Source organism: Sus scrofa, chromosome 16 (genome assembly GCF_054392235.1).
Source record: "Sus scrofa isolate SSC_HxYL_T2T_F1_AM1 chromosome 16, Sscrofa_HxYL_maternal_Yorkshire_Landrace_v2.0, whole genome shotgun sequence".
Classification (NCBI taxonomy): domain Eukaryota; kingdom Metazoa; phylum Chordata; class Mammalia; order Artiodactyla; family Suidae; genus Sus; species Sus scrofa.
Window position 1 is genome coordinate 45,797,889 of NC_139398.1, and position 22,513 is coordinate 45,820,401.

The window sequence follows — 22,513 nt, forward strand, 5'->3', positions numbered from 1 at the left end:
ACCTCTCACCAGGATATCTGAGGAAGGCAGCTTAGGATTCTGTTTTTTGCTCACCAAATTAACAGTGATATTGACATCTGCTGTTTTCACACCTTAAAAATATGTACTTGAAGCCTAGGATGAAGAGAGGCAGCATGCTGTCTCAGCCCTGACCTCAGGCCAAGCAGACGTTTCTAAACTGTTCATTGCATTCACTCTGGAAAGCTGAATTTTATGCCTCTGAATGGCTTCTGGAGCAACCATGCCCTGATCAAATAAAACATTGGTGTAGACCAAATTTGATGAGACAACTTGAGGGTTCTGCTTTTGTTCCACACAACAGTTTTAGAAAATACAAAGTTTTCATTTTTGATTCAAAACGGTTTCCTTGGGGAGAAAAATCTTTTAAAGATTTAGTATTTAGCAAATTAGGTCCAGCTTCAAACCTAGAGTATTTCAGTGCATCTGTTGGTGTTTGGAGTCTTCCCCAGAATACCTACGGGGAAGGCAAAACCTGTAATCTTAGGGAAAAAGGAGTTGGGGGTGGGGGGTAACAAATGATGCTTTTTAATGGCTCCTGCTCTAGAATCCACGGAAAGAAAAATTGACTAAGTACCCATGCTGACAAGTGATCCCATGATAAATTGCAGTTATCTGAAGGGTTAAAAACTATAGATGTCAGTTATCTTTAAAAAAAAAAGATAAGACAAAAGCTCTTCATATATCAACATAGAATTTTTCCAAAGAAAAATTACATGACAAAAAGAAAAAAAACAGGAGTTTCTGTCGTGGTGCAGCAGAAACTAACCATGAGGTTTCAGGTTCACTCTCTGGCCTCCCTCAGTGGGCTAAGGATCTGGCGTTGTCATGAGCTGTGGTGTAGGTCATAGAGGTGACTTGGATCCCGCGTTGCCTTGGCTGTGGTGTAGGCCAGCAGCTGTAGCTCCGATTCAACCCCTAGCCTGGGAACCTCCATATGCTACGGGTGTGGCCCTAAAAAAGCAAAAAAAGAAAAAAAAATTTAAGTGCTACCCTTTGCGTAAAGAGAAAATAATTGTTTGCTTATATATGCCTGGATTGTTTCTGAAAATATAGACCCAAAATTGGTAACAATGTAACATCCTTTGCTTTGGGGTATGGGAATTAGGTGACTGGGGGATGAAGAGGAGGGAGATTTTTACTATATACTTTTCATATCTTTGAATCTGAATGATTGAATGTTTTCTATATTAAAAATAAAAATAAAGATAAATTTTAAAATTGACATAGGGACTAGCCCCTCACCCTCCTCCCCCCAAAAAAAAGATGTAAAAAGGAGGTTGGAGCAGCAGCTCTGTGCCTGCCACTCTGAGACCTGGAAGCAGATTGTTCAAGCATAAAGGGAACAATCTCCTGTGGACAATGGACTCACAGCAATGACCAAATCAGTCTTCATTTTGTTATTTCTCGTGGAAACCCAACAGCATTAGGAAGTGACTGTCTGAGAATATGTAAAGCAGATGCTAGAGGTATGATCAGATCATAGTCTTGTTTTCTGTGGTGCACCTCACTCCTTTGTCTTTCTCCCTACCCTGTGAAGCCTCCCGCAACACTCTGATCCCTGTGTCTGCTTCCTTCTCTGCACTCCTGTCACGTTTGTGAGGATGTTTAGCAACTAAACACCCAGAGATCCTGGGCTGAGATCTCTTTCCCTTTCCTACCATTTCCTACCACTTATGTATCAAGTGTGTATTCTGCTCTAGGTATGGTGCTATTACCAGCCATTTCATACATTATTTATCTACAGAACTCACAAGACCATTTTACAAACAAGAAAACCAGCTTCTTGACATTCCACGATGGTCACCACAGCCAGAAAGAGGCAGAGCTGGGATTTAAACCCAGATCACCTGACTCCAGGGTCACCTGACCCCACGGCCTGCTGTCACTAATCACTTTACAATCTACTTGAGAACACAGGCTCAAGAGCCAAGGAGGAGGTGGTAAGTTAGTCTCCATGAAGGCCAACCCTCTCTCTGACCTCACCCTCCGGGGACCCAGTAGTGTGCAAGATGGGGGCAGTAAATAATGGAGGACTGTGCTTGGAGAACAGAGTTACCTTTGCAGCTCACCAGGTTTGCAACTCACATTACATTGCATTTTCTGAAAGAAAGGAAATGCCAAAATGCTAGCTCCCTGCATTTGCATCACCAGCACAAGCAGCTGGCCTTCTTGAGAGGGGCGTTTTCCACAAAAGCAGACCTGTGTTCTGGTTCTAGGAAAGTGAAGGAGCAGGGTGGGAACGGCCAGGCTCTAGTGCTGGATTTGTTCCCCTGAGGGCCTGCTTTTGTGCAGCTGCCCAGATCAGTACCTTGGCAATGGACCTTTGACCACAGGTCACACCCTGTCCAGCCCTTAGGGTCGGCCATCGTTTTGACTGTCAAATCCACAGACGCCTGGTGGCTGCTGTGTGTTCTCCCTAAACACAACTGGGAGAGTTTGAAAGGCGCAAGCTAAGCTCTAGGAATCAAGAGGAAACCTGGCCTGTGAGTGGGTGGCCAAAGGGTCTCACAGGTCAAGACCAGGAACTCACCACCAGTGAAGCTGTTTGGAGTCTGAGAATGAAAAAGTCATCAAGTTCCATGCTGGTTCTTTGACTCCTTCAATATGAAAACTTCAGTATGAAGACACTGGAACCAGACCACGTGTATTCTGACCGGCAGGTCCTCTCCTGCTTCACCCTGTGGAAAACTGAATTATCAAAACGTTGCTGTGAAAAAGGTAATTACCCCAACATCACACATTGGAGTCACTTACTTTCAAAGCCTTGACAAAGCCATTATCACAGTAGAGATATCCTGGATGCTTATTCATTTGTTCAACAAATACTTATCGAATGCCTCTTTTCTAGGCATCGAGCTATAGGTACTGGGAGTATAGGAGTTGACAAAACCAATCAAAATCCCTGCCCTCATGAATTTACATTCTAGTGGAGGAGACATAATAATCAAATGTATTAGTGAATATATGATATTTAGATAAGTGGTATGGAGAAAAATAAAAAATAAACTGGGGTGGGACTTCCAGTCATGGCTCAGCAGAAACAAATCTGACTAGCATCTATGAGGACACAGGTTTGAGCCCTGGCCTCACTCAGTGGGTTAAGGATCTGGCGTTGCCATGAGCTGTGGTATAGGTCGCAGATGGGGCTCAGATCCTGCGTTGCTGTGGCTGTAGTGTAGGCCAGCAGCTATAGCTTGGATTCAGCCCCTAGCCTGGGAATCTCCATACGCTGAGGGTGCAGCCCTAAAAATAAAATAAAATAAAAATAAAAATAAAATAAACTGGGGTGGGGTGGGTAGTGTGAGTAGTGAGAGGTGGGAAAATTTATTATTTGTTGGGTGGGTTTTTTGGGGGTTTTTTATTTTTGGCTTTTTTTGCCACCATGCAGCATATGGACATTCCCCAGGCCAGGGATCAGATCTGAACTGCAGTTGAAATCTATACCACAGCTGCTGAAAAGCCAGATCCTTAATCCATTGTGTGGGGCCTGGATCAAACCTGAGTCCCAGTGCTCCAGAGACGCTGCCAATCCCATTGCATCACAGCAGAAACTGTTGTTTGTTATTTTCAATGCTTCTGGCTGTGCCCATGACCTGAAGAAATTCCCCAGCCAGGCATTAAACCCATGCCACAGCAGTGACCCAAGCCAAAGCAGTGACAATGCTAGATCCTTAACCTACTGAGCCACCAGGAAACTCTGTGAGTTTGTTATTTTAAATAAGGAAGGTCTCTCAATCTGAAGTAAAGACCTAAAGGACCTGAGGGTGACCCATGTGGATCCCCAGGAAAGAACATTCCACAACAAGTGCAAAGGCCCTTGACAAGAGCACATCCAGAATGTTTGAAGCATAGCAGGGAGTCAGTGTGAGATGGGAGTGGGAAGTGGGGTACAGGGGTGAGGAGGAGCAGATGAAGCCCCAGAGGTGGGGATCCAGGTCATAGAAGGCCAAGTATAGGCCGTTGTGAGAACTTGGGCTTTGGGAGCCAATGGAGGGTTTGCGGGGAAAAGAGCATGGTCTGCCTCATGTTTTGAGAGGGTGACTTGAGTTGCCAGATGGGGGAGGCCAGAAAAGGCAGAAGTAAGAAGACGAGTTACAAGGCTTTGCGATAATCCAGACACAATGGGGCCACACTAAAACAGAGGCAGTAGAGGCTAAGGACAGGTGAGTTGTGTCTCCTGACTGGCGCACTATGTCCCCAGTTTAGAGCTTTAGCAAGCGCAGGAACAGTGCCTTCCGGATGGCTGATGGCCACCTCTTTTGATTAGATAGCTTCTAACTTTATAATTTAACAATCTATCTTGCTCTGATTCAAGAGCTATTCATTCTCCCTAGCATGACTCTTCTATTAAGTATTGATTTTGTAACTAAACTCTCAGAGAATACTCTTAAGTTCCTAGGAGCCCTTCCATCACTGTCCCCAAGTATATGAGCCTGACTAGAGGTCTGACACAAAAAACTGACTTCCACAGTGCTGTGTGCATGCATCTGGATTTCAGCAATAGACTGGCCACCCTGGTCATGGTCTGAAAAATCATATCTCTCTCTCAGTTGCAGTGATGTCTGCCAGGCTGCCATGGGGCTACTTCTGACCACTGCTGGTATCTCCAACCAACACAGGGGTTGAGGGCCCAGCACTTGCCTCTCCAGCCTCCCTGGGAACCTCCTAACTGCCTGGTCAGAATCTGCCACATGATATTTGCAAACTGAATCAACCAACTTCAACAGATTGTTCGCAATTCTTTTGGATTCCTTCCCATTCCCTAATGTGCAAACTAGATGCATTGCTCTTCCTGATGGGGCCTCCACTGAGCTCTGGGCTCTGTCTGCTGGGTGTCCTGGGTGTTCCTGCCGTACACTGTCTGTCCTTGGTGAGGCTTTTTATTGAAGTTTCCTTTTAGCTCCCATTGGTTCATGTTTGACCATTGCTGTCTTTTAATATCTGCAAATGAGTTGATAAAACTTTAAGGGGTTTCTGTCTCAATCTCTCCTACTTTTCAATATAGTATTTTTTGACCTTGGCTTTACATTAGCATCATCTGGGAAACTTTAAAACTTATTAAGATGCCTGGACCCCACTCTAGACCAGTTGAATCACAATCTAGAGAGTGGAGCACAGGCTTCAGCATGTTTTAAAACCTCCCCAGATTCTAATTCTGATGCGCTACTTGGCTTTCTTTCTTCCAGTTAATATAAACAGGGCCTGGCACCGGCAGGCTACAGCAGCCTGTCATTCACCAAGGCGCTCAAAGGTTCCCTCTACATGAGGTCTTAGATTCAGAACCAGGGAAGGGATTGAAAGAAAACGTTCATTATATAAATTCAAATCTGTCACATTCCCAGAACACACGGCTTGTCATGAACTATGAATTAATACATAATTTTATTTCTTTGTATTTTATATGTGTTAAAAGGAATAATCTGTTAAATATAAATGATTAAAATATATCACAAAATGTTTTTCTTTCTTTAATGCATCCTGGCTTTAGAACCAGAAGTGGGTCCAGCCTACCTGGGGCAGAGGGGCTTCAGCCTGGATGGAGGGGTACAGGGCAGGGGCTCCCTGGGAGCCGGGCCTTCCTTTTCTGGCCCTAAAAATCTGGGCAGAGCCCTTAACCCTCTCCTGAAAGGAAGATTTTCTGATTCTATTACGAAGGTGGGAGAATTGAGGTTCAGAGAATATAAAAAAGCTAATTATATAAAAGTCCTAGTGTAGGGTTTTAAGGTTTACTGGTCTTTTCAAATGCCACCCCACCCACACACCCACATTGGATGTCATGCCAAGTAGACTTTTGTAAGCCGTTTCCTCTGCTGGGATGGCCTTCCAAGTCTTCTTTGTTTGGCTGACTCCCACTCCTCCTTAGCGACTGGGTTCAGGCATTTTTCTCCTCCTGGCAGCTGAGCAGTCCCATCTTCCCACCCTGGTTTGGTGAGGTGTTCCTCCCAGGGCTCTGGAGGCACCCTTGCTCTCCTCTGCGTTGCCACGTCTTGTACTTAGTATACTTCTCTTGCTTCTTCTCCTCCTTCTCTGGTCAGTAAGCTTTTCTATTTTACAATGTTTAGCACAGTGCTTGGCATATTTATAGGTTGATTGTAAGAAGGAAATAAGATTGGATGACTACAGTCTCAGTGTTGTGTTATATTTGCTGTGTATTTACTACTTATAAACTGGAATTTCTTTGCTATATTTTCCCTCTCTTCTATTTTAAATTGATTTAAAGAAGTAAGAAAGGTTACATCTGGCAGCTCTGTCTTTGGCAAAAGCCTGAAATCTTCAACATACATGGTAATGATGCAATATTTGGTCAGGCTTTTATTGGCATTTAGGGTGCTTACAATTTTTTTTCACAAATAATGCTGCAGTAGAGCATCTTCAGTCATAGTATTAGTTTCCTATAGTTGCTGTAACAAATTGTCACAAACTTGGTGGCTTAAAACAACACAAATATATTACCTTACAGCTTTGGAGATCAGAAACCCAAAATAGGCTTCATCAAGCCAAAATCAAGGTGTCAACAGGACCGCATTTTTCTGTGGAAACTCTAGGGGAGAATCCTTTTGCCTCAACTTTTCCAGCTTCTAAAGGCTGCTGCCATCCTTGGCTCCTGGCTCCCTTCCATCTTCAATGGCAGCACATGTTGAGTCTTTCCCACACTAGCATCCAATCACCCTACACGGACTTTTCTGTCTCCCTCATCCACATTTAAATGACCTTTGGGATTTCAATGGGCCCACCTGGTATCAACCAGAAGCATCTTATATTAAGATCAGCTGATTAGCTACCGTAATTATTATTATTATTTTTGCTTTTTAGGGCCACACCTGAGGCGTGTGGAGGTTCTCAGGCTAGGGGTCAAATCAGAGCTGCAGCTGCCGGCCTACACCACAGCCACAGCAACGTGGGATCCGAGCCACATCTGTGACCTATGCCACGCTCACAGCCAACGCTGGATCCTCAACCCACTGAGCAAAGCCAGCGATCTAACCCGCATCCTCATGGATCCTAGTTGGGCTTGTTAACCACTGAGCCACGAAGGGAACTCCCAGCAACCTTAATTCTATCTGCAACTTTTATTACCTCCTGCCATGAACATGACATAGTCACAGGTACTCAGGTTCTGGGGGTAAATTGTAGACATCTCTAGCTTACCACAGCCACATATCTTTGAACATTTGTATGGTTGTGGAATAAAGTAACTAGAAATGAACTGGCAGGATTGGGGGGGATGGAGAATGCACAAAAGCTTTTTTTTTTGTCTTTTTTTTTTTTTTTGTCTTTTTAGGGCTGCACCTGCAACATATGGAGGTTCCCAGGCTAGGGGTTGAATCTGAGCCATAGCTGCTGGCCTATATCACAGCTCAGGGCAATGCCGGATCCTTAACCTGCTGAGCAAGGCCAGGGATTGAACCTGTTTCCTCATAGGTACTAGTCCAGATCGTTTCTGCTGAGCTACGACAGGAGCTCCAAGAATACATAAAAACTTTTAATTGCCTTCTTAATGATTTAGATTTCCCCCAGCATTGCATGTGAGCCCCTATTTCCCTTACCCTAGCCGGTCCTGAATATTTTAATGTTTTAAGTATTTGCCAATCCCACTGTTAAAAATCAATTAGTACTCTAGAATTTGGAAACTGAACAAATCTGACATGTATATTGACATTAAGAAGTTGATGGGACACAAAAGTGTCTGTGGTCTAAAAGTTGATTGGGTTTGCATTTCAAAGGACTAATGCACTGTTTTTTCATCTACTTCATCTTTGAAACTGTTTTTTGCTCATGTTAATATTTAAATAATTTTGCATTATCTAGGTACCATCAGTTGGTGAGTAAAGATATAGCACAGAATCAATGGGAAGGAAAATAACCTATGATGACCATTTTCTCACTAGCAATTCATAAAATAGGATATGACTCCATTGGTTTATCAGTACATTAGTTAGTCCATTAGTATTTAATGTACTTTTTTTTTTTTTAATGGCTGCACCCATGGCATCTGGAAGTTCCCAGGCCAGGGATTGAATTTCGGCCACAGATGTCAACCTATGCCACAGTTGTGGCAATGCCAGATCTTTTAACCCTTTGCGCCAAGCCAGGGATTGAACCCATGCCTTTGCAGCAATGCAAGATGCTGCAGTCAGATTCTTAACCCACTGTGGGAACTACACAGTATTTAATATATTCCCATGGTGGGAACTACAGTATTTAATATATTCTTAATGCATGCCAGGTACTATCTGACCTCCAAGAATTTACAAAGCAGGAAAAGGTATAAGACACAAGTACTAGTACATGGCAGGTGATTTGAAATTGACTGTACTTGTGTAAAATTCATCCACTACAAGTTATATGACCTAACATTATAATATCACCTTTATTTTGGAAAACATCATGTTTTTACCTAAGTAGTTAGTCATGCAATATAGCAATATAACATGCGGTTGCCAAAACTTTTGTCTGAGTGTAAAACTTTGTCTCAAAAAATAATCTAAGAACTTGATTATCTGAAATTAGCCAATCACAAAAAGACAAATCCCACTGATAAGAGGTACCTAGACTAGTCAGCTTCACGGAGACAGAAAGTGGCATGGTAATTGCCAGGGTTGTGGGGTGGGGGAAAGGGGACTTGTTGTTTAATGGATATAAAGCTTCAGTTTGGCTGGACAATAGTGGGAATGTACTAAATACTATAAACTGTACACTTACAGATGATCAAGATGGTAAAGAACACGTTATGTGTATTTTACCACACTTGAACTCTCTAAAAAAAATCAGTGATCTACTTAAGAAGTCATAGGAGGAAGTTACTGCAAATATTTACTGAGTGCCAACTGTGCTGGGCACTTCCATGTATTATCTTGTTTAATCCTTCGAACAATCCTGTGTGGTAGATGTGAATTAATCTATTTTGTAGGTGAAAAGACTAAATAACTTGCCCAGAGTCACACGAACTGGGATTTGAGCTTGATTTATCTTTCTCCTGTGTCTGACAGACAATTAAAGGTGCACGAGTGAGATGAGGGTGATTTATACAATGGACACCATCCCAAATGTTCTCTAAAGTAGACATGCCCATGTTAAAAGTGACACAAGGACACAATTACTTAACTGGAATACAAAATTCCTAGAAACATTCATTGGCTTCCCCAGCTATGGTTCATCTTACTAAATAATTAGGATTTTATTGCCTTCCTTTCTTCCCTCCTTTCCTCCTTTCTTATTCTTTCTTCCTTTCAATATTAGAGTCATGTCTACATCCCAGACACACTGAGCGGCATAACCAATTCATGGTAACTTATAATTAAATTTGTCCCTGCCCAGACTGTTCTTTCATTCAGAGACAGCTGAGAAAGTTCTGTAAGGGACAAAGGGCTTGCCCTGCTCACTCCTCCTCTGACGTGGGCCCTGGATGACATCACATAAAAAGTCATTTCCTGCTTGGTCCTTATCTCTAATGCTGACTAAATTATTAGCCTTACTGCCTTTACTTGTATGTAATGGAATTTAGGAAGAAAAGTAAAATCACTTCCTATTGGAGTTTATACTTAGGTTCCTTAAAGTTCATGTACTTGGATGCTTTTTGCGGCTCTGGGGACCATGCGTTGTTTGATGTAGAAAACAAACAAAACATAAAAGAGGCCATGCTGAAATTCAGTGAGAGTCAGGGATCATCTACTCCTTGTGTTCTAGTGAATGTCTTTCTAACCCATAAATTTGCTGATGAGTGGAAAAGAATAAAACCTGACTCATACAGGCATGGGGCTTTTAAAATGAATTTAAAAGGTTGGCTGTTGTTATAAACGAAATCATTTTATATTGCTCTTTGATGGTGCCCTATGCAGTGTGGGGCAATGAAAAGAGCACTGGACTTGTATTCTCCTTTTGACATGAGAATCTGGAGCTGTCTATCCCAAAGGGAGGTGGTGGCACCGAGTGACAAAGCTCTATGTGAAAGTGTAAATTGTCAAGCATATTCCTTCAGGGACTCCACCCCATAAGGGAGATAGTAGCTCTCAAATTGTGCTCTTCATCAGGGGACCGGTTTGGATATTGAGTAGGCACTACCAAGGGGGTGGCTGCTGAGAAGTTTACATGTAATCAGTTATAAATGTCCATATTTTGATGGCTCTATGATCGAGTCAAATGGTAAATCAACCTTCACTGAAAACTGAAAACAACTGTCTGCCTTACCCATTTTTATTATCAGAAAATTTCCCTTTGTCCCCCAAAATTATTCGTTCATTGTCAAAGGCTGAAATAGGGTGCTTCTTATGCAACAGAGAGTGAGTGACATTTGTTGGAGAGAATTAAAGGCCTTGAGAATGAAAATACTCAGGATCTTCTGACTCTTGATTTTTAAATAGAGCTTGTGTGTCTTTATTATTTCCCTTATCAACAGGAAGCAGATATACAAAGGACAGAACCTGATACAAGGCCACAAATTTAAAAATTTATGTATTTTTTTATCAGACCATGATTACTTGGGGGAACTTAGCATCCAACTTGGATTTTTCTGAAATGAGGTTTGTGTTTTTCTGATGATAAAATGAATACATGATAAGGAATACCTGATAAGTCTAAGAAAGTATTATAGAAATAATCACTCCCATTTACCGAGCAGTTTTCCTTTATGGATGGAGCTCCCTGCTAAGTGCTTGAGAGGAGCTCGGTCTATCCTGACAGCCCCCTGGGGTGGGCACTAATATTATCCCCTTTACTGACAAAGGTGAGCTGGTACCAAGAGTGAGGTAACTGGCCAGAGGGATTTAAATCCAGGTCATCTAACCCCAGAGCCTATGTTCTTAATGGTAATAGAATCTTTGGTGTTTGTTTCTGGTTTGTCTTCTAAAAATATGATGAATATAAAGGCAGAAAAAAAATTGTGTTAGATTTAAATATTCTTTATTCTTGAGTAGAATGTAGTGGCTATAAGAAAGGGAGTGGTAAGAAAAGGGATCATCTCCTCTCCACTGCCTTTTGGATGCACGATTCTGGGCTAGGACTCCACCTGACATGCCCTCTTTTTGATTTAGGTAGAGGTAGTTCTAACCCTGGCAAGGCAAGTTTGACCTCTCAGGAGACCCCTGGAGAGCCCACTCCTACGGTTTTCCCCATGATTTTATATGAATCCCATTCTTTACATTTCCCTTTCTCAAATAACTTCTCTTCTGTAGCTGAACCCTGGACTGATAAGACATACCTATTATATGCATATATAAATTTTATAATTGAAACCAGATACAGGTTTTTTGTTGTTGTTGTTTGTATTTTTTTTTGGGGGGGGGGGAGTGCTGCACCTGAAGTATATAGAGGTTCTCAGGCTAGGGTTGAATTGGAGCTGTACCTGCTGGCCTATGCCGCAGCCACAGCAATGCAGGATCCAAGCTATGTCTGCGACCTACTCCACAGATCACAGCAAAGCCGGATCCTCAACCCAGTGAGCAAGGCCAGAGATCAAACCTGTATCCTCATGGATGCTAGTCAGATTTATTTGCGCTGAGCCACGAAGGAAGCTCTCCCAGATACAGCTTTATAAACTTCTTTTTTAACTTAATATTTTCTCATGAAGATCTAACAAATTTACAATAAGTGATATTCCTTCAAATACATGTAGCAACATTTATTTTCTGTTCCTTTATCAGAAAATAAATAATTTAGATTCTTCTCATATTTTTACTCTTATAAATGAGTGCTTTTCTGACATAGTGCATTAGTTTTCTATCACTGCTCTAACAGATTACTATAGAATTGATGGCATAAAACAATACAAACTTACCTTGAAGTTTGGAAAGCCAGAAGTCCAAAATGACTCTCACTGGGCTGAAATCAAGGTATTGGCAGGACTGCATTCATTCTGGAAATTGTAAGGGAAGATCTGTTGCCTTGCCTTTTCCAGCTTCTTGAGGCTGCCCATATTCCTTGGCTCCTGGCCCCTTCCATCTACAAAGACAACAATGGCTGTTTGAATCCTTCTCACACACCACTGTGACACAGACTCTCCTGACCCCTTCTTTCACTTATAAAACCCTAGTGTTTGCATTGGGTCTACCTAGAAATTCCACGATAATACCTCCATCCTCAGATCATTTGATTAGCAACCTCAGTTCCATCTGCAACCTGATCGCCCTGCCATGTAACGCATTCACGGGTTCCAGGGATTAGGATATGGGGGACCATCTGGGAGAACCATGATTCTGCCTTTCATATTGTAATAATTCTGCTTCGAGAAGTCCATCCAGCAGAAGGAAGCAGACATGGAAATTTTTAAAGGAAATTTTTAAAGCTGACATATCAAATATAATTTTACCAACTTATATCCTATTTGCATATTCAAAATATCCCCATCTCAATCTCACCACAGTATTGCTAGCATGGACTATTACTGTTTCCCAGAATCTCTCTGACATATGAGATTAATAAACACAATACCTGCATGTGGTAGAAAATTCAATGGGTACAAAAGACTACACAGTGGAAAGTAAGTCTCCCACTTACCTGTATCCTCCAGAGACTACTGTTGACGCCATTGGGGTTTTTTGTTTTGTTTTTCTGCTTTTTTTTTAGGGCTGCATCTGTGGCATATGGAGGTTCCCAGGCTAGGGGTCGAATAGGAGCTACAGCTGCTGGCCTATGCCACAGCCACAGCAACACCAGATCTGAACCGAGTCTGAAACCTACACCACAGCTCCTGGCAAAGCCAGATCCTTAACCCACTGAGTGAGGCCAGGGATCAAACCCGCAACCTCGTGGTTCCTATTCGGATTCGTTTCTGCTGCGCCAAACTCCTTATGCCAGTTTTTGAGTATCATTGCAGAGATATTCTGTACATATATAAGCACACATATGGAGGTGTCCTTACTTTTTACGTAAATGATAGAATACTATGCACATTCTTCTGATCTCCTCATAGATTTTTGAAATAGGATTTCTGTGGATTAATAAATATATTATCTCTGATCTAGAAGTTCTCTGTTCTAAAAATAGCCACAATTAAGATTTATTTTATTTTAGTGAATGATGGACCATATAGAGACATCTCATCTTTCACTTACAAGCATGGGTACATTAGAATTCTATTTTTTTTTTTTTGTAGGTACAAAACATATTGAAAGAAGTTCAATCTCTGAAGAGACATATGCAACTCCGTCATTGCACATTAATGTTGTGTTTACACTATGAAAATGGATGATGTGTTCTGGAATAAGAAAATAGTTGCTCTTTCTAGCTGAGAGAAACTTATAATATATCAAAATGTGGAATAAAGCAGATTTCTCTACTACGAATTCATATTTTCATAAAAAATTATACTGTCACCACATCTAATAATCTCTTTCTGAAACTCTCTGTGATTTGGAAGATAATAGTCATGATGGAAAAAAAAATCCTGTCAAAGAAATTCAACTTAGCCTCCTTATAGTCAAATAATAATAAATTATAAAACATAGAGAAAAAATATCATTCACAATAATAGCAAACATTGAACACAGGAAAAAATTAAACATACAAAAATAAGCTATGAAGTTTTATGAGAATATTTTAAAAAGTGAATAAAAGGAGAGATATAACTTTTTAAAAAGTGGACTCAAAATTAATACAGGGATAGGGTTTGGGGAAAGGGAACCCTCCGATACTATTGGTGGGAATGTAAACTTAGACAACCACTATGGAAGACAGTATAGAGGTTCCTTAGAAAACTAATTATACAACTACCACAAGATCCAGAAACTCCACTCCTGGGCATACATCTGGAAGAAACTATCATTCAAAAAGACACATGCACCGCTATGTTCACAGCAGCACTATTCACAATAAACAAGACATGGAAGCAACCTAAATGTCCATCAACAGATGAATGCATTAAGAAGATGTGGTACATATACACAATGGAATACTACTTAGCCATAAAAAGAATGAAATAATGCCATTTGCAGCAACATGGATGGAACTAGAGATTCTCATACTAAGTAAGTCAGAGAAAAACAAATATCATATGATATCACTTATGTGGAATCTAAAATATGGCAGAAATGAACCTATCTACAAAACAGGAACAGACTCACAGACATGGAGAACAGACTTGTGGTTGCCAAGGGGGAGGGGGAGGGAGTGGGATGGAATGGGAGTTAGGGGTTAGTAGATGCAAACTATTACATTTAGAATGGATAAGAGGGGGAAAAAAATAGAATGGATAAGTGAGGTCCTACTATATAGCACAGGGAACTATATCCAGTCTCTTGGGATAGATGATGACGGAAGATAATATAAGAAAGGGAATGAATATATGTGTATGACTGGGTCACTTTGATGTAGGGCAGAAATTGGTCAACATTGTAAATCAACTATACAGCAGGTTATGGATCCTGCATTGTTACTTTTGCCGCTTGGGTTGCTACTGTGGCACAGGTTTGATCCCTGGCCAGGGAATTTCTGCATGCTGTGGGTCGGCCAAAAAAAAAATAAAATAAAATAAATAAAAATAATGCAACTTTCCTCTGATCTCTGTGTTTAATGAAAACACAATCAAAACTCCAGGAAAGTTTTGAAGGAAATTATTAAAATGATGCTAAACTTAGAGTTCCCATTGTGGCTCAGCAGAAACCAACCTGACTAGTATCCATGAGGAGGCAGGTTTGATCCCTGGCCTTGCTCAGTGGGTTAAGGATCTGGCATTGCTGTGAGCTGTGGTGTAGGTCACAGACTCGGCTCTGATCCTGTGTTGCTACGGCTGTGGTGTAGGCCAGCAGCTATAGCTCTAATTCAACCCCTAGCCTCCTGGAAACTTCCATATGCTTCTGGTGAGGCCCTAAAAAGCAAAAAAAATAAGATAAAATAAAATAATAAAAATAAGATGCTAAATTTTATTTAATAATTTAAGAGAAGAAGAATACAAAAGAAATATTTTGGCTTCCAGATAGTGAGCCTTACTATAAAGTTGCAATAATCAAAATAGTATGATACTGAGGTAGAACTAAACAGATCAATGTAGTACTGACACCAGTTTGCTTCCTGTTTGAAAAGAAAACATTATAATTCTTACAACAAAAGTATAAATCCTTATGTATCAGATTTATTTACAAAGCATAAACCATAAACATTTAAGATGAAAATTTACTGGAATGTTTTTATAATCTTGGGAAAAGAGATAATTTTGCTTCTCTAGTTCTCTTCATTTCTAGGATTTGACAAAATACTCTGTCCCATCCCACAGTTTTTTTTAGATTTGGGAAACTTGTGCAAGTACGATCAAGTTTTGCTGGCTTGGGAACAAAGATGGCTTGGTCTTTAAGCATGGATTTGTGTGTGTGTGTGAGCACATGTGTGCATGTGTGGTGGGGAGAGTGGGTGGTGTGCCATGGTCCTCAGGAATTATGTGTGAGGACAAAGGTCACTGGGAAATGAATAAGAGTGAGGTTTTTCTAGCCTAAGAAAGTCTGGGGAGAGGTGGAGTGCCAAGGATCCAGTCGGAGCTATATGTAGAATGAAAGCCAGTCAGAGGGGGACCTGAAACAGGCAAAGAGTATCAGATCAATTTTAAAGTAGGCATGTTTGGTCTTTCTCTAGCCCTAAACCGCTTTGGCTGGGAGTTACTGCACTTGTTCTTACAAAAATATCAAGGCAGTGTGATGGGAGCAACAAAGGAAGGCCCTGGAAGGATGTGCCTTGCTTTCTACTACATGTCTTGTTCTCTTTAAAGAAACCAGAACTGCTTAAGTAGTTCACTCTAAACCACCGGAGTGTCTGCTAATGGGCAAGTGGGTATAGACAAGATCTCCAGTTTAGCACAAGTGGCTACTGGCTGTACATAGAATGATGTTGCCCTGGAGGATGCTCAGAAAGAACCTCCTGCTGGCTCAGCAGCTCAGAGCACCTTGGCACCCACTTCTTGCCTGGTCCCTATGTGGAGGCCTCTGGGTACAAATTGTGCCTGGGATCCCTGGGTGGAATGTTCTGTAGAAGTGGGAGATGCTGCTGGAAGGGAATGTTGGTCCTTGGGTTGGGGAACGTCTCCTTGTATAATGAGTGCCTTCCTCCCTGATGTTCTATTTGCTTTTAAAGTTTCCTTAGAAACCATGAGTATGATACTTAACTCACCCTTGGCTCCATCCTGACACATTTTTTTGTGCAAGTCACAAGAACTGTTCTTTTCAATTGTGGATTTTTGCTTTCCCCCCACTTTCTCTCTGTCTCCGAAAGTGTGACCATTCAAGGGGGCCAAGGCCTCATTTGTCATGCCAGGATTTGCATTTGTGCTCCGAGCAGGATGTGTTGCTAACTTTCTAATACTATGTCTCTTGAAGGAAAAGGATGTGCAACACACTCCATGGTAGAAACTTTGTTAGTGGTGATAGAAACAACAGCAGTAGTACACAGGCCCAGTTCCATGGCATGTGTGGGCATCACTATGCCAAGCCATGGAGATGCATAAACTGGCCCTTTTCCTGCCGAGGGAAAGAAGCCACATTACCTGGCCTCCACCGTCCAGGCCTTCCACGGACATTCCCACTTGTCTTGTTGTCCTTTCCACCTTCTCCCTCCCCAAGCTGTTGTCCTTTCCACCATTGCCCTCCCATTCCCAAGGAGGGGGAGCTCTGAGTCTAAAGAAGAACAGTGCCCCCAGTAGTACCTGAACCTCTTTTTCAGTCCATGATAGTTCCATATAAACCAACTCTGAAGAAACTAGACTCAGCCCTGGGAGGCCCAGGGGACTTAGCTAGAATGAACTTTGGTTGCAAAATATTGTGGGTGTTGCTTATAGTTGCAACACCATCATCAGGAGTCCTTCATTACCTGTGGCTGGAAGCACAAACCCTATATTTAAGCGGTACCTTTTTTCTCAATGAAAATTATTTTCTTGTTTCCTGATTTTCTAAGTAATATGAACTCATTGTAAAAAATTCAGAAAATATAGAAAGGTATAAAGAAGAGGGTAAACTCCACCACCACCACCTAATCTGTTAACAGTTTGGGATCAAACCTTTCAGGTTTTTCCTCTACATGCACATACATTCTTTCCTTTCCTTTCTTTCTTTCTTTCTTTTTTTTTTTTTTTTTCTTTTTAGTGTCTCACCTGCAGCACATGGAAGTTCCCAGGCTAGGGGTGGAATCGGAGCTGTAGCCACCGGCCTACACCACAGCTACCGAATGAAGGATCTGAGCCATGTCTGTGACCTCCACCACAGCTCATGGCAATGCCGGATCCTTAACCCACTGAGTGACACCAGGGATCGGGATTGAAACCGCTCCCTGTGTTACTAGCCGGATTCATTTCTGCTGCGCCACAATAGGAACTCCTGCATCATTATTTCATAGTTGCACAGTAGTTATGGAATGCTTAAGCACCACTCATTTATTTAATCAATCTTCAATAATTAGCATGAAGTTATATTCTATGCAGTTAAATGGGTATCTCATAATCTCTCTCATAAATTTCTTTTGTTTCCTCCACAGGGCCTAGCATTCAATAAATATCAATTCACTTGTTATCACCAACAAGACAGTATCAGAAAATACAAAGTTTTGACCACTTACAAGCATTACATAAAAGGATTCCAAATATTAAGGATTTCAAGAAAGTCCTGGAGTTCCTGCCATGGCTCAGTGGATAACAAGCCCGACTAGTATCCATGAGGACTCAGGTTTGATCCCTGGCCTCACTCGTTGGGTTAAGGATCTGGCGTTACCATGAGCTGTGGTGTAGGTCACAGATGAGGCTTGGATCCTGAGCTGCCGTAGCTGTGGCATAGACCAACAACTGTGGCTCTGATTCAACCCCAAGCCTGGGAACCTCCATATGCCATGGATACGGCGCTAAAAAGTCCAAAAAAAAAAAAAAAAAAAAAAAAAAAAAAAAAAAAAAGAGAAAGAAAGAAAAAGAAAAGAAGAAAGAAAGTCCTGTCACTTCTGGAAACCTGCTTGGTTAGGTGACTGGAGGAACAGGTAAAAACTTCAAACCTAAAAGATCACTCCTATAAAACATCAAATATTTTAAAGTGAAAGTGATTATAGTACAAAAAGGTCAGATTCTATTGCTCTTTACAGATGTGATACTTCCAGTTCCCCAGCTACAAAAGGAGTTTTAAACGTCTAAGCTTCTTTGCCAAGTGTTAAGAAATGATTCAGAAATGTAATCCTGGCAGACGACTACGGAAACGTACCCTGTGCATTCTAGACTTTTTCTGCTGCTTTTATGACTTCTGGGTTGGATGAGGCTTCCTGTGTTTTCCTTCTCAAGTTCGATTCTCTGTTTGTTTCTTGGCCCCATTTGCGACTTCCTCTACGCAGAAGGGCGGGCATGGGGCAAACCTGGAAAGGAACCACAGTGCCCCTCCCTGTCCCTCACGGTGCCAAGTCAGAGCAGCAGGCAAAGTGCTTAGTCTGTAAGTTACGAGGCTGCAAGCCCTTCCAAGCTCCTCTTTCCTTTTCCTCTGCAGACCATGAGTCTTCTCCAAAAGTGCCTGTAGGAAAAAAATAAAGCCAGTTTTAATTCTAAGATGCTTGGCAGTGCTTTTGCCATTTTCAAAGGATTTTTAGCCTCTCTGAACACAAGTTCTGGACAACTGTTTGGGGCAGAAAAACTGCTCTGAATCCTTAGCTTACTGTGGAAATCCAAAGAAAATTGTGCTGCCTGCGTAGGTGCTCAAGGGCCAAGTGATTGGAATGGGTTGAAATCTTCACATTTTCTGAATATCTGGGAGGTGCTGTCCTTGGGAAATGTCCTCACGGAGATTTCCCCATTTCCCTTGGGGCAAAGTACCTGCTACCTGGACAGTCCTTTTCGCTGCTCCCAGAGGCTAAGTTCTGTGTCTGGATGGGCAGTGTTTCTCCTGTGGCTCAGGATGCGAACTGAGGCCAGCTGGAGGTTCCTCCTTGAGAGGCTGCGTGGGGTGGAAGGAGACTGTGGATGCTGCACCCTTGCCATTTCTACTCCCTACATATGATAGTGGGGTGTTTGTTGGGCCCAGACTATGTGTCACACTCTAGGACCCCAGGAAACTAACCTGGCTGGAGGGAAGTCACTAAGTGCCTCCCTAAGATCTAGTTTCTTTTCTTCGCTAATAGAACCCTAATTTTTTGTGAGGGTGCATGGTGGAGAGGACAACCTAGGCAGCCCTAAGTGTTTGATTTATTCATGCTGCCAGCCTCCTTCTCCTATAGAGGTGATCATGTAACTGCTTGGAAGAATCCTGGTCTTAAGGATAACAGATGGTAGTTTATGACACCGGTCACAATACTTTCAGCCCCATCTGTTCCTCTAGCACCTTGGAACCCCTGCTCTCCTCCAACTTTGTCAGTTCAGCTCAATGAACTGAATGTGGTGGAAGTGACCCTGTGTGATTCCTGGGGCCTGGGTCATAAAAGGTGCTATGGCTGCCAGCTCTGGCTCCACTGGAATACATGCCTTTGGAGCCCTGAGGTGTCCTGTGAGGAGTCCAGCTACCCTGAAGCCACCATGCTGGAGGCAAAGAGAGGGATGCCTGATGAACCCAACTGTTTGAGCCTTTCTAGTCCTGGTGCCGAACATATGAGTGGTCGAGCCTTTGGATGATTCTAGCCTCTGCTTCAAGTCTGCCGGTTGAGGCCTAGCCAAGATGCATCAGAGGCAAGCCACTTTTCACACCCTGGGACTCTTCTGACTCACAGAATCCATGAGCATAATGAGTGTTGGGTCCACATCGCTAAATTTTGTGGGGATGTGTTATGCAGCCATAGTGGCTGGAACACGAAAGGAGCACGAGGCAGCTATGGGTTGTATGCATTCTTGAGGCCCACAATCCTTTGGATGGAGTAGTTTGGACCCCTCTCAGCACAGTGGCCAGTGGGAATGAAGCCCTTGTGGAGTTACACAGCCTCTGAATCCTCATCTGAACTAAGTGGTTGGGTTTGATCACAATAGACCTCTTTCGCTAGGATCACTAGCCTTTGCCACTAGGGGGTCCCTGGTGGAGACAGAGGACAAAATGGTTTGTTGATGACATTTGGCTCTTTCAGTGCCATCCTTCTTTTCTGATCCATCCCACACTATCCAGTTCATCAGAGTAGCAGCATGAACCACAGCACAACGATGCAAAGATCATTCCCCTTTCTCCTAATGGGGCCACAGTGGCCCTGGAGGCCTGGTATTTATTTGGCATGGAGCAAGTACCTGTGTTGTTCTCAGTGTGGATTCAATTCAGAACCTAAGTTCAAATCTCACTCCTCTAACTCCATCAAGTCCTAGCCATGATACCTCAGCAAATCATTCTTCGTCTCAGAAAGCATTTCCATCAATAAGAAGGGAGGTGAGAAAACCTCTGTCACAGGGTTAGTATGACGATGAGGAACACATAGACATCTCATGATTCCATGTTAGCATATCATCCTGCCCCTCCCCCACCCACGACTGCTCCAGCAACTGGCAGAAAAAAACTTCAGAGGAGATGAATTCTGGAAAGTGCAAACTGAGGTCAGCCTAGGAAAGACAGAGCACCAGCCTAAGTCTAGGGTTTTGCTTTTGGTAGAGCCTCATTTTTATGGAGAAGAAAACTGGAGCCCAGAGAGATTAAACAACTTGCCCATAGGCACCCAGCTAATTTATGGCAGAGCTAGGATTAGTATTTAAATCAGTGGTACTTTCAGTAACATCAAGCTGAACAAAGTAACTAGGGGAGGCAATGCAAGAGACTAAAGCAGATGTGGGGATGGAGTGGGATTCAGCAAGAGCTGAGAGCTTGGCTTTTTTGACGGCATGGGGAAAACTAACACAGGGTGGCTGAAGTTCTGGAAAGGTCAGAAGGAAGGGTTACACACTATCGTTTCCTTCCATCCACTTCTGGGTTGTGTGTGTAGGAATCGAGGAAGTGGCTGCAAGGTCACGTGTGGTTGTTGGAACTCCCACGAATTTTGAGAGTCCACTATATGAAGAAGTAAACTAGGTCAGATCCCAGCCTGACACAAAGCAAGATGACTGCCACAGACTTGCAAGTTAGGTTGCAAGTTATTCCACAAAATATCCTGTTTTCTCTCAGGCTGGCTGGGCCCTACCTTCTTCCCATCTCTAACTACAGCTCTTTAGGAGGGGCTGAGCCCATGGCTGTGGAAAATCAATGTACTATTTCTGGATGGCGGGTAGCTCCATGCCTCCCAACTCTTCAACCTAAGTCCATTAATCAAGTCTGATGACTTAATCTACTGTTGAAACAAACATCCATTGCAAAGAGATACATCACAAACATCTCCACTTCCCAAATGCTAGGGCAGTTAGCTCAGGGAAGAAAGGAGAATTAAGCCTTTCTCTACACAAAGACATTCTTCCTTTGTAAAACCAGAGACAGGGAATAGGACCTGAGTGTGTGTTCACTGGCTTCCATGCTGCAGATGCCAATAATTTCCTCCCAGTTCCCAGGCCCCACAGTGGAGGCTCCAGAGCCCTAGCCACCCTGCCTCCAAGGCAGCAGCTGGCCAGCGTTGCTGAGCCCATCGGATTCTCCAGCTGTGCGTGTCCTTGGGAATAGGAAGCCACAGGCAGCAAGCTCAAGGCCATGTAGACTAAAAAGCTGAAGCTGCATTTTTGATGGATTGCCGGAAAGACTAGAATGAATCAGATGTACAACAGCAGTGAGAAGTCCCACTGCCTCAGGGAGAGAGATGTAATCGAGAGAAGAGATGACCTGGTTCCAGATGCTTCCCTGCTATCTGCATGAGGCCTGCTATACTTCCTGCTCTGGTCCTGCAAGCTGTCCTTGGATTCTTAATTTCCTTCTTGTTTCTATAAGCTTGAGTGGTTTCTTTCTCCTGCATCTGAACTCTTCCTTCCTTTCTGCCTTTTTAAAAATATTTATTTATTTATTTATTGTCTTTTTCTATGGCCGCACCTGGGGCATGTGGAGATTCCCAGGCAAGGGGTCTAATTGGAGCTGCAGCTGCCGGCCTATGCCAGAGCCACAGTAACGTGGGATCTGAGCTGCGTCTGCGACCTACACCACAGCTCAAGGCAACGTCGGATCCTTAACCCACTGAGCAAGGCTAGGGATCGAACCCGCAACCTCAGGGTTCCTAGTCGGATTTGTCAACCACTAGGCCACAACGGGAACTCCGTCTGCTTTTTTTTTTTTTAGGGCCACATTAGCAGCATATCAAAATTCCCAGGCCATGGGTAGAATCGGAGTTGCAGCTGATGGCCTGCATCACAGCCACAGCAACTCAGGATGCAACTACATCTGTGACCTACAGCACAGCTCATGGCAATGCTGGAAACTTAACTGACTGAGCAAGGCCAGGGATTGAACCTGCATTCATGGATATGAGTTGGATTCGTTATCGTTGAGCCACAAGGGGAACTCCTCTTTCTTTTTTCTTTCTTTCTTTCTTTCTTCCTTCCTTTCTTTCTTTCTTTCTTTCTTTCTTTCTTTCTTTCTTTCTTTCTTTCTTTCTTTCTTTCTTTCTTTTTTGTGGCTGCACCCATGGCATGTGGAAGTTCCCGGGATAGTACTACAGCAATAGCCAGAGCCACAGCAGT

The 22,513-nt window shown here is 42.7% G+C and overlaps 1 long non-coding RNA gene across 14 annotated transcripts in view; it reads right to left on the reverse strand.

Moving 5' to 3' along the window:
* LOC146395551 (uncharacterized) overlaps nt 1-22,513 on the reverse strand; it is a 178,050-nt gene that overhangs the window by 13,341 nt on the left and 142,196 nt on the right. For 7 of the 14 annotated variants that reach the window (XR_014831311.1, XR_014831320.1, XR_014831317.1 and 4 more), the window contains 3 exons: nt 18,174-18,473; nt 11,795-11,958; nt 2,552-2,709 (listed from right to left, as the gene is read on the reverse strand). This is a non-coding gene — a long non-coding RNA (uncharacterized LOC146395551). Of the gene's footprint in view, nt 1-2,551; nt 2,710-11,794; nt 11,959-18,173; nt 18,474-22,513 lie in introns of those variants that run through there. The other 7 variants (XR_014831318.1, XR_014831312.1, XR_014831325.1 and 4 more) reach the window with 1 other exon arrangement.